At 42.6% G+C, this 17,780-nt stretch overlaps 1 protein-coding gene across 5 annotated transcripts in view; it reads left to right on the top strand.

The window, feature by feature from the left end:
• The window catches only part of LOC134210527 (zinc transporter foi), an 84,589-nt gene that overhangs the window by 10,867 nt on the left and 55,942 nt on the right, over window positions 1–17,780 (top strand). For 3 of the 5 annotated variants that reach the window (XM_062686565.1, XM_062686567.1, XM_062686568.1), the window contains exon 2: window positions 10,492–10,788. The exons of 1 other annotated variant lie outside the window; for it this stretch is intronic. The gene's annotated coding sequence lies outside the window, so the exon portion shown is untranslated. Of the gene's footprint in view, window positions 1–10,302; window positions 10,789–17,780 lie in introns of those variants that run through there. One more of the 5 variants, XM_062686566.1, reaches the window with a different exon arrangement.

The raw sequence follows: 17,780 nt of genomic DNA, 5'->3' as shown, positions 1-17,780 counted from the left end.
CCGAGCCTCTTGAAAGGAGGCTTCCGAGCCTCTTGAAATAAAGCTTCTGAGCATTTTGAAATGAGGCTTCCGAGCCTCTTGAAAGGAGGCTTCCGAGCCTCTTGAAAGGAGGATTCCGAGCCTCTTGAAAGGAGGATTCCGAGCCTCTTGAAAAGAGGATTCCAAGCCTCTTGAAAGGAGGATTCCGAGCCTCTTGAAAGGAGGCTTCCGAGCCTCTTGAAAGCAGGCTTCCGAGCCTCTCGAAAACAGGCTTCTGAACCATTTGAAAGAAGGCTTTCGAGCCTCTTGAAAAAATGCTTCCGAGCCTCTTGAAAGGAGGCTTCCGAGCCTCTTGAAAGGAGGCTTCTGAGCCTCTCGAAAAGAGGCTTCTGAGCCATTTGAAAGAAGGCTTTCGAGCCTCTTGAAAAAATGCTTTCGAACCTCTTGAAAGGAGGCTTCCGAGCCTCTTGAAAGGAGGCTTCCGAGCCTCTTGAAAGGAGGATTCCGAGCCTCTTGAAAGGAGGCTTCCGAGCCTCTTGAAAGCAGGCTTCTGAGCCTCTCGAAAACAGGCTTCTGAGCCATTTGAAAGAAGGCTTTCGAAAGGCCTCTTGAAAAAATGCTTCCGAGCCTCTTGAAAGGAGGTTTCCAAGCCTCTTCAAAGGAAGCTTCCGAGCCTCTTGAAAGGAGGCTTCCGAGCCTCTTGAAAGGAGGCTTCCGAGCCTCTTTAAAGGAGGCTTCCGAGCCTCTTGAAAGCAGGCTTCTGAGCCTCTTGAAAGGAGGCTTCCGAGCTTCTTGAAAGGAGGCTTCCGAGCTTCTTGAAAGGAGGCTCTGAGCCTCTTGAAAGGAGGCTTCCGAGTCTCTTGAAAGGAGGCTTCCGAGCTTCTTTAAAGGAGGCTTCCGAGCCTCTTGAAAGAGGCTTCCGAGCCTCTTTAAAGGAGGCTTCCGAACCTTTTGAAAGGAGGCTTCCGAGCCTCTTGAAAGGAGGCTTCCGAGCCTCTTGAAAGGAGGCTTCCTGAGCCTCTTGAAAGGAGGCTTCCTGGAGCCTCTTGAAAGGAGGCTTCTGAACCTTTTGAAAGGAGGCTTCCAAGCCTCTTGAAAGAAGCTCTCCTAGCCTCTTGAAAGGAGGCTCTGAGCCTCTTGAAAGGAGGCTTCCTGAGCCTCTTGAAAGGGAGGCTTCTGAGCCTCTTTTAAAGGAGGCTTCCTGAGCCTCTTGAAAGCAGGCTTCTGAGCCTCTTGAAAGGAGGCTTCCTGGAGCTTCTTGAAAGGAGGCTTCTGAGCTTCTTGAAAGGAGGCCTGGAGCCTCTTGAAAGGAGGTTTCCGATTCTCTTGAAAGGAGGCTTCTGAGCTTCTTTAAAGGAGGATTCTAAGCCTCTTGAAAGAGGCTTCCTGAGCCTCTTCAAAGGAGGCTTCTGAACCTTTTGAAAGGAGGTTGCTGATCCTTTCGAAAGGAGGCTTGTGAGCCTCGTAAAAGGAGGCTTCTAAGCCTCTTGAAAGTAGGTTTCTGAGCATCTTGAAAGAAGGCTTCTGAGCCTCTTGAAAAGAGGCTTCCGAGCCTCTTGAAAGGAGGCTTCCTGAGCCTCTTGAAAGGAGGCTTCCGAGCCTCTTGAAAGGAGGCTTCCAAGCCTCTTGAAAGGAGGCTTCCCAGCCTCTCGAAAGGAGGCTTCCCAGCCTCTTGAAAGGAGGCTTCCCAGCCTCTTGAAAGGAGGCTTCCCAGCCTCTTGAAAGGAGGCTTCCCAGCCTCTTGAAAGGAGGCTTCCCAGCCTCTTGAAAGGAGGCTTCCCAGCCTCTTGAAAGGAGGCTTCCCAGCCTCTTGAAAGGAGGCTTCCGAACCTCTTGAAAGGAGGCTTCCCAGCCTCTTGAAAGGAGGCTCCCGACGCTTCCGAGCCTCATGAAAGGAGGCTTCCGAGCTTCTTGAAAGAACGCTTCCGAGCCTCATGAAAGGAGGCTTCCGAGCTTCTTGGAAGCAGACTTCTGTTCTTGAAAAGAGGCTTTCGATTCATTTAAAAAAAGGCTTCCGAGCCTCCTGAAAAGAGGCTCCCGAGCCTCTTGAAAGGAGGCTTCCGAGCTTCTTGGAAGCAGACTTCTGATCCTCTTGAAAAGAGGCTTTCGATTCATTTAAAAAAAGGCTTCCGAGCCTCTTGAAAGGAGGCTTCCGAGCCTTTTGAAAGGAGGCTTCCGAGCCTCTTGAAAGGAGGCTTCCGAACCTCTGTAAAGGAGGCTTCCGAACCTCTTGAAAGGAGGCTTCCCAGCCTCTTGAAAGGAGGCTTCCCAGCCTCTTGAAAAGAGGCTCCCGACGCTTCCGAGCCTCATGAAAGGAGGCTTCCGAGCTTCTTGAAAGAACGCTTCCGAGCCTCATGAAAGGAGGCTTCCGAGCTTCTTGGAAGCAGACTTCTGTTCTTCTTGAAAAGAGGCTTTCGATTCATTTAAAAAAGGCTTCCGAGCCTCCTGAAAAGAGGCTCCCGAGCCTCTTGAAAGAAGGCTTCCGAGCTTCTTGGAAGCAGACTTCTGATCCTCTTGAAAAGAGGCTTTCGATTCATTTAAAAAAAGGCTTCCGAGCCTCTTGAAAGGAGGCTTCCGAGCCTCTTGAAAGGAGGCTTCCGAGCCTCTTGAAAGGAGGCTTCCGAGCATCTTGAAAGGAGGCTTCCGAGCCTCTTGAAAGGAGGCTTCCGAGCCTTTTGAAAGAAGGCTTCCAAACCTCGTGAAAGGAGGCTTCCGAACCTCTTGAAAGGAGGCTTCCGAACCTCTTGAAAGGAGGCTTCCCAGTTTCTTAAAAGGAGACTTCCCAGTCTCTTGAAAGGAGATTTCCCAGTCTCTTGGAAGGAGGCTACCGAGCCTCTTGAAAGGAGGCTTCCGACCCTCTTGAAAGGAGGTTTCCGAGCTTTTTTAATCTAAGCTTCCTAGCCTCTTAAAAAGAGGCTTCCAAGCCCCAAGGAAATTTCGCCTAGGAATCTACAAGCATTTTACCATAAGTTTAGTAATAAATAGAGTATGTGTGCCTCTTGAAAAAATGCTTCCGAGCCTCTTGAAAGAAGGCTTCCGAACGTCTTGAAAGGAGGCTTCCGAACCTCTTAAAAGGAGGCTTCCCAGTCTTTTGAAAGGAGGTTTCCCAGTCTCTTGAAAGGAGGCTCCCCAGTATCTTGAAAGGAGGTTTCCCAGTCTCTTGAAAGTAGGAAAGTAGGAGGTTTCCGAGCTTTTTTATTCGAGCTCTTAAAAAGAGGCTTCCAAGCCCCGAGAAAATTTCGCCAAATTTTACCATAAGTTTAGTACTAAATAGAGTAGGCGTGTGTACAGGGGTTAGGCAAAATGATTGAGATAGGCAAAATTTGGCCCAAATTCAAATCCTTATAACTTTTTTAAAAATTGATGAAATTGGACAAAACCGGAAGCATTCGACGGCAAATTTAGTCAAGATTTAGGAACATGCGCGGTCACGAATACTGGCCACCGGACACCGGAGATGTTCCGGATTTTCGGAGGCCATGTCAAAACACATTTTTCTGCTGCTCGTATTTTTGTGTGGTTTGAAGTTACATCGATAAACATTATTTTCCTAGAAACTAGATCTTATTGAAAATTGAATGCGGGCTGTTGCGCTAAGATCCGTTGAAAACATCCGAGATATGGCCATTTCAGTAAAACTGGTTCCGGATACTATGGTCAATTATGTATATCCTTCCAATCACGTATATATTATCCGGTACCATATCAATATTGGTATCAAACTTCAAGATTTTTCAGGGAGATGCTTCAGGAAGCATATGCAGGACGATCAGTTGACCTGACCACTCTGTAGTAGGTTCCAGGTGCCCCGGGGGAAGTGGCCAATTTGAAAAACGTTCAGAACCCTAACAATATGGGTATCAAACTTCAAGATTTTTCATGAAGATGCTTCAGGAAGCATATTCAGGGTGATCAGTTGCTCTGACCACTCTGTAGTAGGTTCCAGGTGCCCCGGGGGAAGTGGCCAATTTGAAAAACGTTCAGAACCCTATCAATATGGGTATCAAACTTCAAGATTTTTTATGAAGATGCTTCAGGAAGCATATTCAGGAAGATCAGTTGCTCTGACCACTCTGTAGTAGGTTCCAGGTGCCCCGGGGGAAGTGGCCAATTTGAAAAACGTTCAGAACCCTATCAATATGGGTATCAAACTTCAAGATTTTTCATGAAGATGCTTCAGGAAGCATATTCAGGATGATCAGTTGCCCTGACCACTCTGTAGTGGGTTCAAGGTGCCCCGGGGGAAGTGGCCAATTTGAAAAACGTTCAGAACCCTATCAATATGGGTATCAAACTTCAAGATTTTTCATGGAGATGCTTCAGGAAGCATATTCAGGACGATCAGTTGCTCTGACCACTCTGTAGTAGGTTCCAGGTGCTCTGGGGGAAGTGGCTAATTTGAAAAACGTTCAGAACCCTATCAATATGGGTATCAAACTTCAAGATTTTTCATGGAGATGCTTCAGGAAGCATATTCAGGACGATCAGTTGCCCTGACCACTCTGTAGTAGGTTCCAGGTGACCCGGGGGAAGTGGCCAATTTGAAAAACGTTCAGAACCCTATCAATATGGGTATCAAACTTCAAGATTTTTCATGGAGATGCTTCAGTAAGCATATTCAGGACGATCAGTTGCTCTGACCACTTTGTAGTAGGTTCCAGGTGCTCCGGGGGAAGTGGCTAATTTGAAAAACGTTCAGAACCCTATCAATATGGGTATCAAACTTCAAGATTTTTCATGGAGATGCTTCAGGAAGCATATTCAGGACGATCAGTTGCTCTGACCACTCTGTAGTAGGTTCCAGGTGCTCTGGGGGAAGTGGCTAATTTGAAAAACGTTCAGAACCCTATCAATATGGGTATCAAACTTCAAGAATTTTCATGGAGATGCTTCAGGAAGCATATTCAGGACGATCAGTTGCCCTGACCACTCTGTAGTAGGTTCCAGGTGACCCGGGGGAAGTGGTCAATTTGAAAAACGTTCAGAACCCTATCAATATGGGTATCAAACTTCAAGATTTTTCATGGAGATGCTTCAGTAAGCATATTCAGGACGATCAGTTGCTCTGACCACTTTGTAGTAGGTTCCAGGTGCTCCGGGGGAAGTGGCTAATTTGAAAAACGTTCAGAACCCTATCAATATGGGTATCAAACTTCAAGATTTTTCATGAGGATGCTTCAGGAAGCATATTCAGGATGATCAGTTGCCCTGACCACTCTGTAGTGGGTTCAAGGTGCCCCGGGGGAAGTGGCTAATTTGAAAAACGTTCAGAACCCTATCAATATGGGTATCAAACTTCAAGATTTTTCATGGAGATGCTTCAGGAAGCATATTCAGGACGATCAGTTGCCCTGACCACTCTGTAGTAGGTTCCAGGTGCCCCGGGGGAAGTGGCCAATTTGAAAAACGTTCAGAACCCTATCAATATGGGTATCAAACTTCAAGATTTTTCATGGAGATGCTTCAGTAAGCATATTCAGGACGATCAGTTGCTCTGACCACTCTGTAGTAGGTTCCAGGTGATCTGGGGGAAGTGGCTAATTTGAAAAACGTTCAGAACCCTATCAATATGGGTATCAAACTTCAAGATTTTTCATGGAGATGCTTCAGGAAGCATATTCAGGACGATCAGTTGCCCTGACCACTCTGTAGTAGGTTCCAGGTGACCTGGGGAAGTGGCCAATTTGAAAACGTTCAGAACCCTATCAATATGGGTATCAAACTTCAAGATTTTTCATGGAGATGCTTCAGGAAGCATATTCAGGACGATCAGTTGCCCTGACCACTCTGTAGTAGGTTCCAGGTGCCCCGGGGGAAGTGACCAATTTGAAAAACGTTCAGAACCCTATCAATATGGGTATCAAACTTCAAGATTTTTCATGGAGATGCTTCAGTAAGCATATTCAGGACGATCAGTTGCTCTGACCACTCTGTAGTAGGTTCCAGGTGCTCTGGGGGAAGTGGCTAATTTGAAAAACGTTCAGAACCCTATCAATATGGGTATCAAACTTCAAGATTTTTCATGGAGATGCTTCAGGAAGCATATTCAGGAAGATCAGTTGCTCTGACCACTCTGTAGTAGGTTCCAGGTGCCCCGGGGGAAGTGGCCAATTTGAAAAACGTTCAGAACCCTATCAATATGGGTATCAAACTTCAAGATTTTTTATGAAGATGCGTCAGGAAGCATATTCAGGATGATCAATTGCCCTGACCACTCTGCCTGATGATCAAGTGCCCCGGGGGAAGTGGCCAATTTGAACAACGTTCAGACCCTATCAATATGGGTATCAAACTTCAATATTTTTCGAGGTGATACTTCTTAATGCATTTTAGAACCAGCAGCTGTCATGACCACTCTGCAGTAGGTTCCAGGTGTCTTGGGGAAGTGACCAATTTGCAGAATGTTCGAAACCATATCAAGTACTCAATACTCATTATCTAAGTTCAAGGTTTTTCATGGAGATGCTTTTGGACTCTCCTGTCGAATAGAGTTCGCCGCCACACGAAGTTGACCATCTACAAAACGCTCATTAGACTGGTCGGCCTCTATGGCCACGAAAGTTGGATGTTGCTGGCGAAGGACCAACGCGCCCTTGGAGTTTCCGAATGGAAGGTGTTGCGGATTATTTATGGTGGGGTGCAGATGGAAGCCAATGGAGGTGGTGGTGGAGGCCAATGAACCACGAGTTGTAACTGTTAGGAGAACTACCACATGGTACAATTTTGGCGGTTACGGTGGGCCGGGCATGTAGCCAGAATGTCAGACGACAACCCGATTGAGATGGTGCTCGATAATGATCCGACCGGTACAAGAAGAAGAGGCGCGATGCGGTCACGGGGGATCGACCAAGTGTAAGATGGCCTGCCATCAATGGCAGCAGGTCGCAAGCATGACTTAGCAATTGTGTGGGGTGCTATATCTTGACATGGCCATGGTCCTATTATGGCACTTAAGGGCAAAGTGAAGCCTGCCGATTATCAAATTATTTTGGAAGACAAGGTATTTGTTGATATGATGACAAATCCTGTTGATGACAAATGTCTGTTTTCATTTTTGCGAAAGATCCGCAGGTCGCGTTCCACTTGGTCGATCCACCGTGACCGCTGCACGCCTCTTCTTCTTGTACCGGTCGGATTATTATCGAAGCATCATCTCAATCGGGTTATCGTCTGGCATTCTGGCTATATGCCCGACCCATCGTAACCGCCAAAATTGTACCGTGTGGGTAGTTCTCCTAACAGTTACAACTCGTGGTTCATTGACCTCCACCACCACCTCCATTGTCTTCCATCTGCACCCCACCATAGATGGTCCGCAACAACTTCCATTCGGAAACTCCAAGGGCGCGTTGGTCCTTCGCCAGCAACATCCCACTTTCGTGGCCATAGAGGCAGACCAGTCTAATGAACGTTTTGTAGATGGTCAACTTCGTGCTGCGGCGAACTCTATTCGACAGGAGAGTCCAAAAGCATCTCCATGAAAAACCTTGAACTTTGATGCTCATTTTGATATGGTTTCGAACATTTTGCAAATTGGCCACTTCCCCAGGACACCTGGAACCTACTACAGAGTGATCATGACAGCTGCTGGTTCTAAAATGCATTCAAAAGTATCACCTCGCAAAATCTTGAGATTTGACACCCTTATTGATATGGTTCTGAATATTTTTAAAATTGGCCACTTCCCCCGGGGCACCTGGAACCTACTACAGAGTGGTCAGGGCAACTGATCGTCCTGAATATGCTTCCTGAAGCATCTCCATGAAAAATCTTGAAGTTTGATACCCATATTGATACAGTCAAACCTCCATGAGTCGATATTGAAGGGACCATCGACTTATGGAAATATCGAGATGAGGAATAGCAAATCTTTGGAAAGCCGTTTAAGGGACCATCACAGTAACCCAGAAAATATTTTTTAATATGGCATAATTTGCTTCCTTGAGTCGATATCGAGTCATAGAACATCGACTAATGGAGGTTTGACTGTAGGGTTCTGAACGTTTTTCAAATTGGCCACTTCCCCCAGAGCACCTTGAACCCACTAAAGAGTGGTCATGACAGCTGCTGGTTCTAAAATGCATTTAAAAGTATCACCTCGAAAAATCTTGAAGTTTGATACCCATATTGATAGGGTTCTGAACGTTTTTCAAATTGGCCACTTCCCCCGGGGCACCTGGAACCTACCACAGAGTAGTCAGGGCAACTGATCGTCCTGAATATGCTTCCTGAAGCATCTTCATGAAAAATCTTGAAGTTTGATACCCATATTGATAGAGTTCTGAACGTTTTTCAAATTGGCCACTTCCCCCGAGGCACCTGGAACCTACTACAGAGTGGTCAGAGCAACTGACCATCTTGAATATGCTTCCTGAAGCATCTTCATGAAAAATCTTGAAGTTTGATACCCATATTGATAGGGTTCTGAACGTTTTTCAAATTGGCCACTTCCCCCGGGGCACCTGGAACCTACTACAGAGTGGTCTGGGCAACTGATCGCCCTGCATATGCTTCCTGAAGCATCTCCATGAAAAATCTTGAAGTTTGATACCAATATTGATATGGTACCGGATAATATATACGTGATTGGAAGGATATACATAATTGACCATAGTATCCGGAACCAGTTTTACTGAAATGGCCATATCTCGGATGTTTTTCAACGGATCTTAGCGCAACAGCCCGCATTCAATCTTCAATAAGATCTAGTTTCTAGGAAAATAATGTTTATCGATGTAACTTCAAACCACACAAAAATACTAGCGGCAGAAAAAATGTGTTTTTGACATGGCCTCCGAAAATCCGGAACATCTCCGGTGTCCGGTGGCCAGTATTCGTGACCGCACATGTTCCTAAAGCTTGACTAAATTTGCCGTCGAATGCTTCCGGTTTTGTCCAATTTCATCAATTTTTTAAAAAGTTATAAGGATTTGAATTTGGGCCAAATTTTGCCTATCTCAATCATTTTGCCTAACCCCTGTAGTTTCTTCTAAGCTATGTTAATTCTTTACTATCTATCGCAACCTTTATAAAATTCACTCAATTCTCTATTCCAACAATCGACAAAAAACAAACAACTTCAATTTGATATATTATTCTGTGATTACTGTAGGGGATTTATGTGAACCTGTAAGGATTTGATTCTTGAATAGCTGGGAGTTAATAAACGCCACTGAGATTGAGTAAGAATTCTTACTATGTAAGTATACTCGCGGATCAGTTGAGGTTATTTGATGTTCATCATAATACCCGCAAATCGATTGATTGATTAACGCAAAGTTATAATTACCATCAGGAAACCCTGTGGACTTGAACCTCTGTGGACGTTTGCTTCTAGAAGTTATTAATTTCCAGTATCCATAACTTGCAGAAATTTCCACAAATTTCCACACTGCTCATTGGATGCTTATCGAGGTTCCACATTTCCCATTCAATTTTTACTTTATTCATCTCTTTTCGTGATTTTTTTGAGAAATAGTTTGGAAGATCAGGGAATTTCATTTTCAAATTTGAATCGACGCCCTGATAAACCAGAAAAAAAAACATCCATTGAGGCATCTTCCTCGTACCGATCGTCAGATGTGGTCGTTGTCTCAACTTTGACGTTCGCATCAGGAATGATTGGAAGTTCCAAGATCTCGCCTGCTTGCTTGATCAAAGTAGCTCTGGCTGTCTTGAAGAAACGCAGTCACGACGATGCAAACAATCAATCCGATATAACAATCTACTCCATGATCAATCACGGAGTAGCAACCATTGACATGTGCGTACAGTCAGCCTGAGCTAAGATAATGCAGGTCGGGTGAACAATATTCAAGATTTTTAACTTTAAATGCTATTAGAATATTAAGTTGAAAAGCAGGAAAAGTTTCAGTTGGATTGTAAAGCCATAATAAAACGAAAAAAAATATTTAGAAAAAGTTATAAGATCCTTCAAGGGCTACATGTTTTGTTAAACAGCTTAAAATAACTTGTGAAGAAGTTATTAGCAAATCAGTCCCATAACATCAAAATGACATTTTCCGCCACTGACTGTCCGTAACACTGTGACTGTGAGAAAATTGCTAAGATCATAAATCATTCCAATAGTCCTTCAATCAGCGAACACCACACTTGCTGGCAACACAGCCTATCAACCAACCCACCAACATCGCGTGCGTCGTTCATCTCCTTTATTACGCATGCATAGCGCGAGTGCATGGACCGCGTCGCTGCTGCCGTCTCCGTCACGATGGTGGTTGCCTCAGCTCACATCATCATCGTCCGTAGCGTAGCAAAGCTCAATCTATCCCTCCATCCGAAGCCGAAACCGAGTGACGGTTTCAGTTCTGCAGAGAGAAGGACTCGGTGAACACCACCTCGTCTCTTGTGTAGTGCGTGCGTGCGATAGTCGTCCAAGCGGTCGCCGCTTCGTCTTTGACTATTTTGCAAACCGACCCATCGCCGGTCGGTTGTTCAAAGTGTGTTATGCTGATTATTATTTTCCCTTTCCCGGTGTTTATTCAAATTAAGAATCCTCCAAGCGGGCGAGTGTTTAGAGAGAGCGAGCAACAGCTGGAAAGTGAATTCTGTGCATAAATGTAGAAGAAGTAAAAAAGTGAATTTGTTCCCGGCGAAGTTGTTTCGAATATCACACAGCATAAGAAAGACTAAACAGTGCAAATAATATCCCGTGAGTGAGGATCCGGTTTCCGGACCAGACGAGATAAATTAAAAAACCTGCAGTACGGATCGAAATCGCAGACCGCCGAAGAAAACGAGATTTGCAAACAGCAGATAAGGTCAACAGCGTTCGCGAAACCCGAGCAGGTAAGTGGAGGCGAGTTGTTTGTTTTTGGTTCGCAAGTTACCGCAAATGTTCGGTTCATAAGTTCCAACATAGAGAACGGGTATATTTTTCCCTAAATTGGAAGTTGCCATTTGCCATATTCATCCGCATATAGTGGACGAGCAAAAAAAAAATGATCGAAACGAGAAGAGAGCTAACTTTGTGCCGAGTTGGTGAGCTGAGCTGTGCAGCAACACACGCAGTCATGGAAAATAATTATTTCGGATGGAAGCATTCTGGCTCACTACGGCGAGAGTTTCTCTCAGATGCCGCCATATAATGTGTGAGCTGTCTGGGTTCCATGGTTCCGACGACGATGTTGTGTGCATTCCGACGATTCACAGAAAAGACCATTCATAATGAATGCACTCACTTATTTTTGGAAGGCAATTTGGTGAGATGGTGAGGAACCCCTTACAAAAAAGATTCAATGTTAGAAGTGTTTTGCCGGCTTTTGCATTTTGCCTCAATAATGGGTGAGATGGGTTGTGTTCGAAAACTATCGCAACATTTTCATGTTGCCTTCACTTCTTGCGAATTGATTGTTTGCTTTTCTTGCATTTTGGTGGGCTAAAATCCTGTCTACATGGAAAAAGAATCAGAATTACCTCACTTTTTATCTGTTCAACGACACAAAAATAGAAAATTTTGATATTTGACAGGCAAAAAAGAAAAGAAAATTACCCAAGTCGATTAAGCTAATCGTAATCTACTTATTCCAGTTCAATCAAAGTTAATTGTCTATTTTCCTGGTATATGGACATTAATTTACAATGTTCTGAAATCTCAGATGTGAATATGTACATTATGTGGAAGGCTTTGTATTGGAGGTAACCACTTTCCTTCGATGGGACTCGAACCCACGACCATCAGTACGCTTGACTGGTGCTTTGTAACCAACTACGAACCAGCTACAAAGAATCTCCGTCGGCCTTCGCAACCGTATCAAATTTGAAATCAATTCCGGATGGAATCTGAAATCAGTTCTGGATGGAATCTGAAACCAATTCCGGATGGAATTTGAAACCGTTTCCGGAAGGAATCCGAAATCGATTTCGAACGGAATCCGAAGCCATTGTCGGCTGGAATCCGAAAGTGATTCCGGATGGCATCCGAAATCAATTTTGGATGGAATTCGAAACCGATTCTGGATGGATTTCGAAACCGATTCTGGATGGAATCTGATACCGATTCCGAATGGAATCCAAAATCTATTACAGATTGAAAAAGAAATAATTCCAGTTGGAACTTTGAAGCGAATCGGAAATCAATCTCGAATTGACTCCGATATCGATTCCAGATGGAATTAAAAGTCGATTCCGGATGGAATCTTAAACCGATTCTGGATGGAGTCTTAAACAGATTCTGAATAGAATCCGAAACCGATTCCTCAAAACCAATTCCGGATGAAATCCGAAATCAATTCCGAATGGAATCCGCAACCGATTCCGGATGGAATTAGAATTCGATCCCGAATTCTAATGGAATTCTAATGGAATTCGGGACCTTTTCCGGAGAGCATCCAACTTCGAATGGAGTTAAAATTTATTTCGGATGGATCCGGAATCAATTCCTGATGAAATTCAAAATCCTGTACGGATAGAATCCGAAATCATGTCCGGGTGGAATCCAAAATCAATTCCTGGTGGAATCCGATACATATTTCGGATGGCATCCAAAATCAATGCTGAATGGTTTTCGATATGGATTCCGGAACGAATACGAGATCGATGCGAGATGGAATCTAAAGTTGATTCGGGGTGGAATCTTGAACCGATTCTGTATGTAATCGGAAACCGATTCCGAACGGAATCCGAGTTCGATAACGGATGGAATCCGAAATCAATTCCGAAATCATTTCAATCACTTGCGGATAGACTCCAAAAACGATTCCGTATGGAATCCGAAACAGAATCTGGATGGAATTTTGATTTTATTTCAATTCCACTCCGATTGGAGTTCGAAACCGATTCCAAATAGATGGAATCCAAAACCGATGCCGCATAGAAACTAATTCATAAATGGTGTCTCCTGAAATCGATTTCAAATCGGAAACTGTATGGAAACTAAAACCGATTAGGAAAAGAATCCGATTCCGGATGGAATACGAAACTGAATCCGCATAAAATTCGAAACCGAATCCAGATGTAATTCGTAGCCGAATACGGATGGAATCCGAAACCGATTACGAGTGGAATCTAAAATCGATGAGTCTGAAATCGGTTTCGGATAAAATTCGATTATTGATGGATTTTGAAATCCATTCCGGGTTCGTTTTCAACTGTCATACAAAATTGATTACGAAATTACAAAAAATTACGAATTATAAACCGAACACGCTACCAATTGTGATAGAATCTGAAACCGATTTCGAATTTAATCCTAAACTGATTCCGAATGGGATTAAAAACCAATTCCGGATGAAATCCGGAGCAAATTCCGGACGGGATCAGAAAGCTATTCTGGATGGAATCAGAAAACAATTCTGGCAGATGAAATCCGATATCCGAATGGAATCCAAAATCTATTACAGATTGAATAAGAAATAATTCCAGTTGAAATTCTAAACCGTTTTTAAGATGGAATTCGAACTGATTCCGGACGGAATTCGAAACCGATTTCGGATGTAAGCTAAACCAATACAAAATGAAATCTGTAACCAATTTCCAAAAACAAGTAACCTATTTCAGATGGAATCCGAAACCAATTCCGTATTGAATCTGAAGCCGGTTTCATATAAAATTCGAAACCGGTTCCAAAAGGAATTCGAAATAAATTCCGGATGGAATCTGAAATCAGATCTGGATGGAATCAGAAATCGATTCCGGATGGAATCCGACACCGATTTCGGATGGAATCCAAAACCAAATCCGGATGGAATCCGAAACCGATTCCGAATGGAACCATAAATCTATTACGGATTTAGAAATAATTCTGAACCCTTCTTGGATGGAATTCGAACCGATTCTGGCTGAAATTCTAATCCGATTCCAAATAGAATGCGTAATCGATTTCAGATGGGATTTGAAACCGATTCCGGATGGAAGTCAAGAAGTATTTAATCCGATATCGATTCCAGGTGGTATTATAAGTCGATTCCGTTTGCAATCTGTAACCGATTCTGGATAGAATCCGAAACCGATCCCGAAAGAAGCTCAAAACCAATTTCGAATGGATCCCGAAACCATTTTCGGATGGAATCCAAGATCGATTCCAGTGAGATGGAATCCGCAACCGATTCCGAATGGAATCCAAAATCGTTTCCGGATTGAATTTGAATGCGATTCTGAATGGAATCCGAAATGGATAGAATTCGGGACATGTTCCGATTCGAAATCGATTCCTGGTGGAATCCGAAACCTATTTCGGATGGTATCCAAAACCGATTCTGAATGGAATTCGATATGGATTCCAGTACGAATACGAGATCGATTCTAGAAAGAATCTGCAAACGACTCAAGATGGAATCTGAAGTTGATTCGGGGTGGAATTTTGAACCTATTCCGGATGTAATCGGAAACCGATTTCGAATGTAATCCGAAATCGATTCCGGGTGGAATCCAAAAACATTACCGGATGGATTTTAAAAATGATTCGGATGAAAATCTAAAAAGAATGCGGATGGAAAATTGAATTCAATTCAATTCCGACCCCCTTTTCAAATGGATGGAATCCGATGGACTACGAAACCTATTCCGGATGGAATTTGAAATCGATTCTGCATGGAATCCAGAATCGGTTCTGGATGGAAACAGAATCTATTCGCATGGAATTCGAAACCCATTCGAAACGGAATCTGTAACCGATTTCGGAGAATCCAAAACTAATTCCAGATGGAATAAAGAACCGATTGTGGCTGATTTCCAAATTGAGTATGGAACTATTCCGGATGGAATACGAAAACGATGCCGGATGGAGTTAGGCACTATTTCCGAATGGAACATGAAATAAATTTCAAATGTAATCCGAAACCGACTTTGTATCGAAACTAAAACCGATTACGAATGGAATCTGAAACCGATTCACGATGAATTCTGAAATCGATTTCGGATGGAACCAATTTTGGTGGAATCCAAAAACAATTCCGAATTACAAAATTACGGATTATAAAATGATTCCGGATGGAACCCGAAAAATAATCCGGATGAAAAATTGAAGTAGAAAACCGATTTCAAATGGATGGAATATGATGGACTACGAAATCTATTCCGAATGGAATTTGAATTCGATTCCGCATGAAATCCCGAATCGATTCTGGATGGAAATCAGAATCTATTCGCATGGAATTCGAAACCCATTCGAAACGGAATCCGTAACTGATTTCGGATAATTCAAAACTGATTCCAGATGGCATAAAAACCCAATTGTGAATGATTTCCAAATGAAGTATGGAACTATTCCGAACGGAATTCGAAATCAATTCCGGATGGAATACGAAAACGATCTCGGATGGAATCCGAAACCAATTCCAAATGGAATTAAGCACCATTTCTGAATGGAACCTGAAATAGATTTCAAATGGCCGAAACCGACTTCGTATCGAAACTAAAACCGATTACGAAAGGAATACTTACCCGATTCAAGATGGATTCTGAAATCAATTCTGGATGGAATCCGATACTGAATCCGAATTTCGAATTGAAATGATTTCGAAACGGATACGAGAAATATTCTAAATGGAATCTGCAAACGATTCAAGATGGAATCCGAAGTTGATTCGGGTAGAATCTGAACCGATTCTGGTGGAATCCAAAACAATTCCGGATGGATTACAAAAATGATTCCGGTTGGAATCCGCAAAAGAATCCGAATGGAAATTTAAATTCAATTCAATTCCGATTGGAGTAGAAAACCGATTTCAAATGGATGGAATCTGATGGACTACGAAATCTATTCCGAATGGAATTTGAATTCGATTCCGCATACTGGACTGAATCCGAAACCTATTCAGGATGGATTTTGAAAACGAAACTGTTTCGGATGGTATCAAAAACCGATTCTGAATGGAATCTGAAGTTGATTCGGAATGTAATCCAAAATCAATTCCGGGTGGAATCCAAAAATAATTCCGGATGAATTACAAAAATGATTCGGATGGAAATTTGAATTCAATTCAATTCAAAAAACCGATTACAAATGGATGCAATCTGATGGACTACAAAACCAATTTCGGATGGAATTTGAAATCGATTCTGTATGAAATCCAGAATCCGAAGGGAACCTGAAATAGATTTCAGATGGAATCCGAAACCGACATCGTATCGAAACTAGAACCGATTACGAATGGAGTCAAAAACCGATTCGAGATGGATTCTAAAATCGATTCTGGATGGAATCCTATACTGAATCCGGATGGAGTCCGAAACTGAATCCGAATGGAATCCGAAACTTAATCAAAAACTGGTTCCGATTCGAAATCGATTCCTGGTGGAATCCGGAACTAATTACGGTTTGAATTCGAAACCTATTTCGGATGGTCTCCAAAACCGATTCTGAATGGATTTCGATATGGATTCCGGAGCGAATACGAGAAATATTGTAGATGGAATCTGCAAACTATTCAAGGTGGAATCTGAAGTTGATTCGGGGTGGAAACTTGAACCGATTCTGGGCGAATCGAAAACCGATTCCAAATGGAATCCGAAATCAATTGCGGGTGGAATCCAAAAACTATTCCGGATGGATTACAAAAATGAAAAAAAAGAATCCAGATGGAAATTTGAATTCAATTCATTTCAATTCCGATTAGTGTAGAAAACCAATTTCAAATGGATGGAATCTGATGGACTACGAAATCTATTTTGGATGGAATTTGAAATTGAATCTTTATGGAATCCAGAATATGATTAATTATTTTAGAGCGTCTTAGGGGAAATGCTACAAGGTTAAAAGACTATTATTCTTCCATTTACTTCCACTATTAACTTTTTTATGTATCAACAATCAGATACGCATTTCGTTTCCTACTTGGAAACTTCTTCAGTGTTTGTTATCGATAACAAACACTGAAGAAGTTTCCAAGTAGGAAACGAAATGCGTATCTGATTGTTGATACATAAAAAAGTTAATAGTGGAAGTAAATGGAAGAATAATAGTCTTTTAACCTCATCCAGAATCTATTCTGGATGGAAACCAGAATCGATTCCTCATGGAATCCAAAACCTGTTCGAAACGGAATCCGTAAACGATTTCGGAGAATCCAAAACTGATTTCAGATGGCATAAAAACCGGTTGTGAATAATTTCCAAATAGAAGATGGAATCCAATCTCGATTACGAATGGAATCCAAAACCGATTTAAGATGGATTCTGAAACCGATTCCGGATGGAATCCGATACTGAATCCGGAACCGATTTCGATTGAAATCTGGAACCGATTTCGATTGGAACTCAAAACTGATTCCGAGTGGAATCTAAAATCGATGGAGTGTAAAATCGATTTTGGATGAAATTCTATTATTGATAGAATTCGAAATAAATTCCGGGTGAAATTTGAAGTCGTTTTCAGATGGAATACAAAACTGATTTCGGATGGAATTCTAAATCGAACCCGAAAGCAATTCTGATGGAATCCGAAACTGATTTCAATTTGAATCTTAAACCGATTTCGAATTCAATCCTTAACCGATTCCGGAAGGAAACCGAAAACGATTCTAGATGAAATTAGAAACTGATTACGGATGAAATCCGAAAAAAATCCGGACGGAATCAATAAACCGATTCTGGAAGAAATCCGAAATCGTCTTCAGATGCAATCCAATGTTGAATCCGGATGGATCCGAAATCAATTCCGGTTGAAAATTGAAATCGATTCTGGATGGAATTCGAAACCGATTCTGATTGGAATCTGAAACCGATTTCGAATTGGAACCGATTGGATTCCATTTAAAATCCTATATCTTTCCCAAGCGGAATTCGGAACCAATTCCGGACGGAATCTAAAACCGATTCTAAGTGGAATCCAAAACGAATAC

This window comes from Armigeres subalbatus, chromosome 2, assembly GCF_024139115.2.
Source record: "Armigeres subalbatus isolate Guangzhou_Male chromosome 2, GZ_Asu_2, whole genome shotgun sequence".
NCBI lineage: Eukaryota > Metazoa > Arthropoda > Insecta > Diptera > Culicidae > Armigeres > Armigeres subalbatus.
The sequence above is the reverse complement of the archived record's forward strand: the minus strand, read 5'-3'. Positions and strand labels throughout refer to the sequence as shown.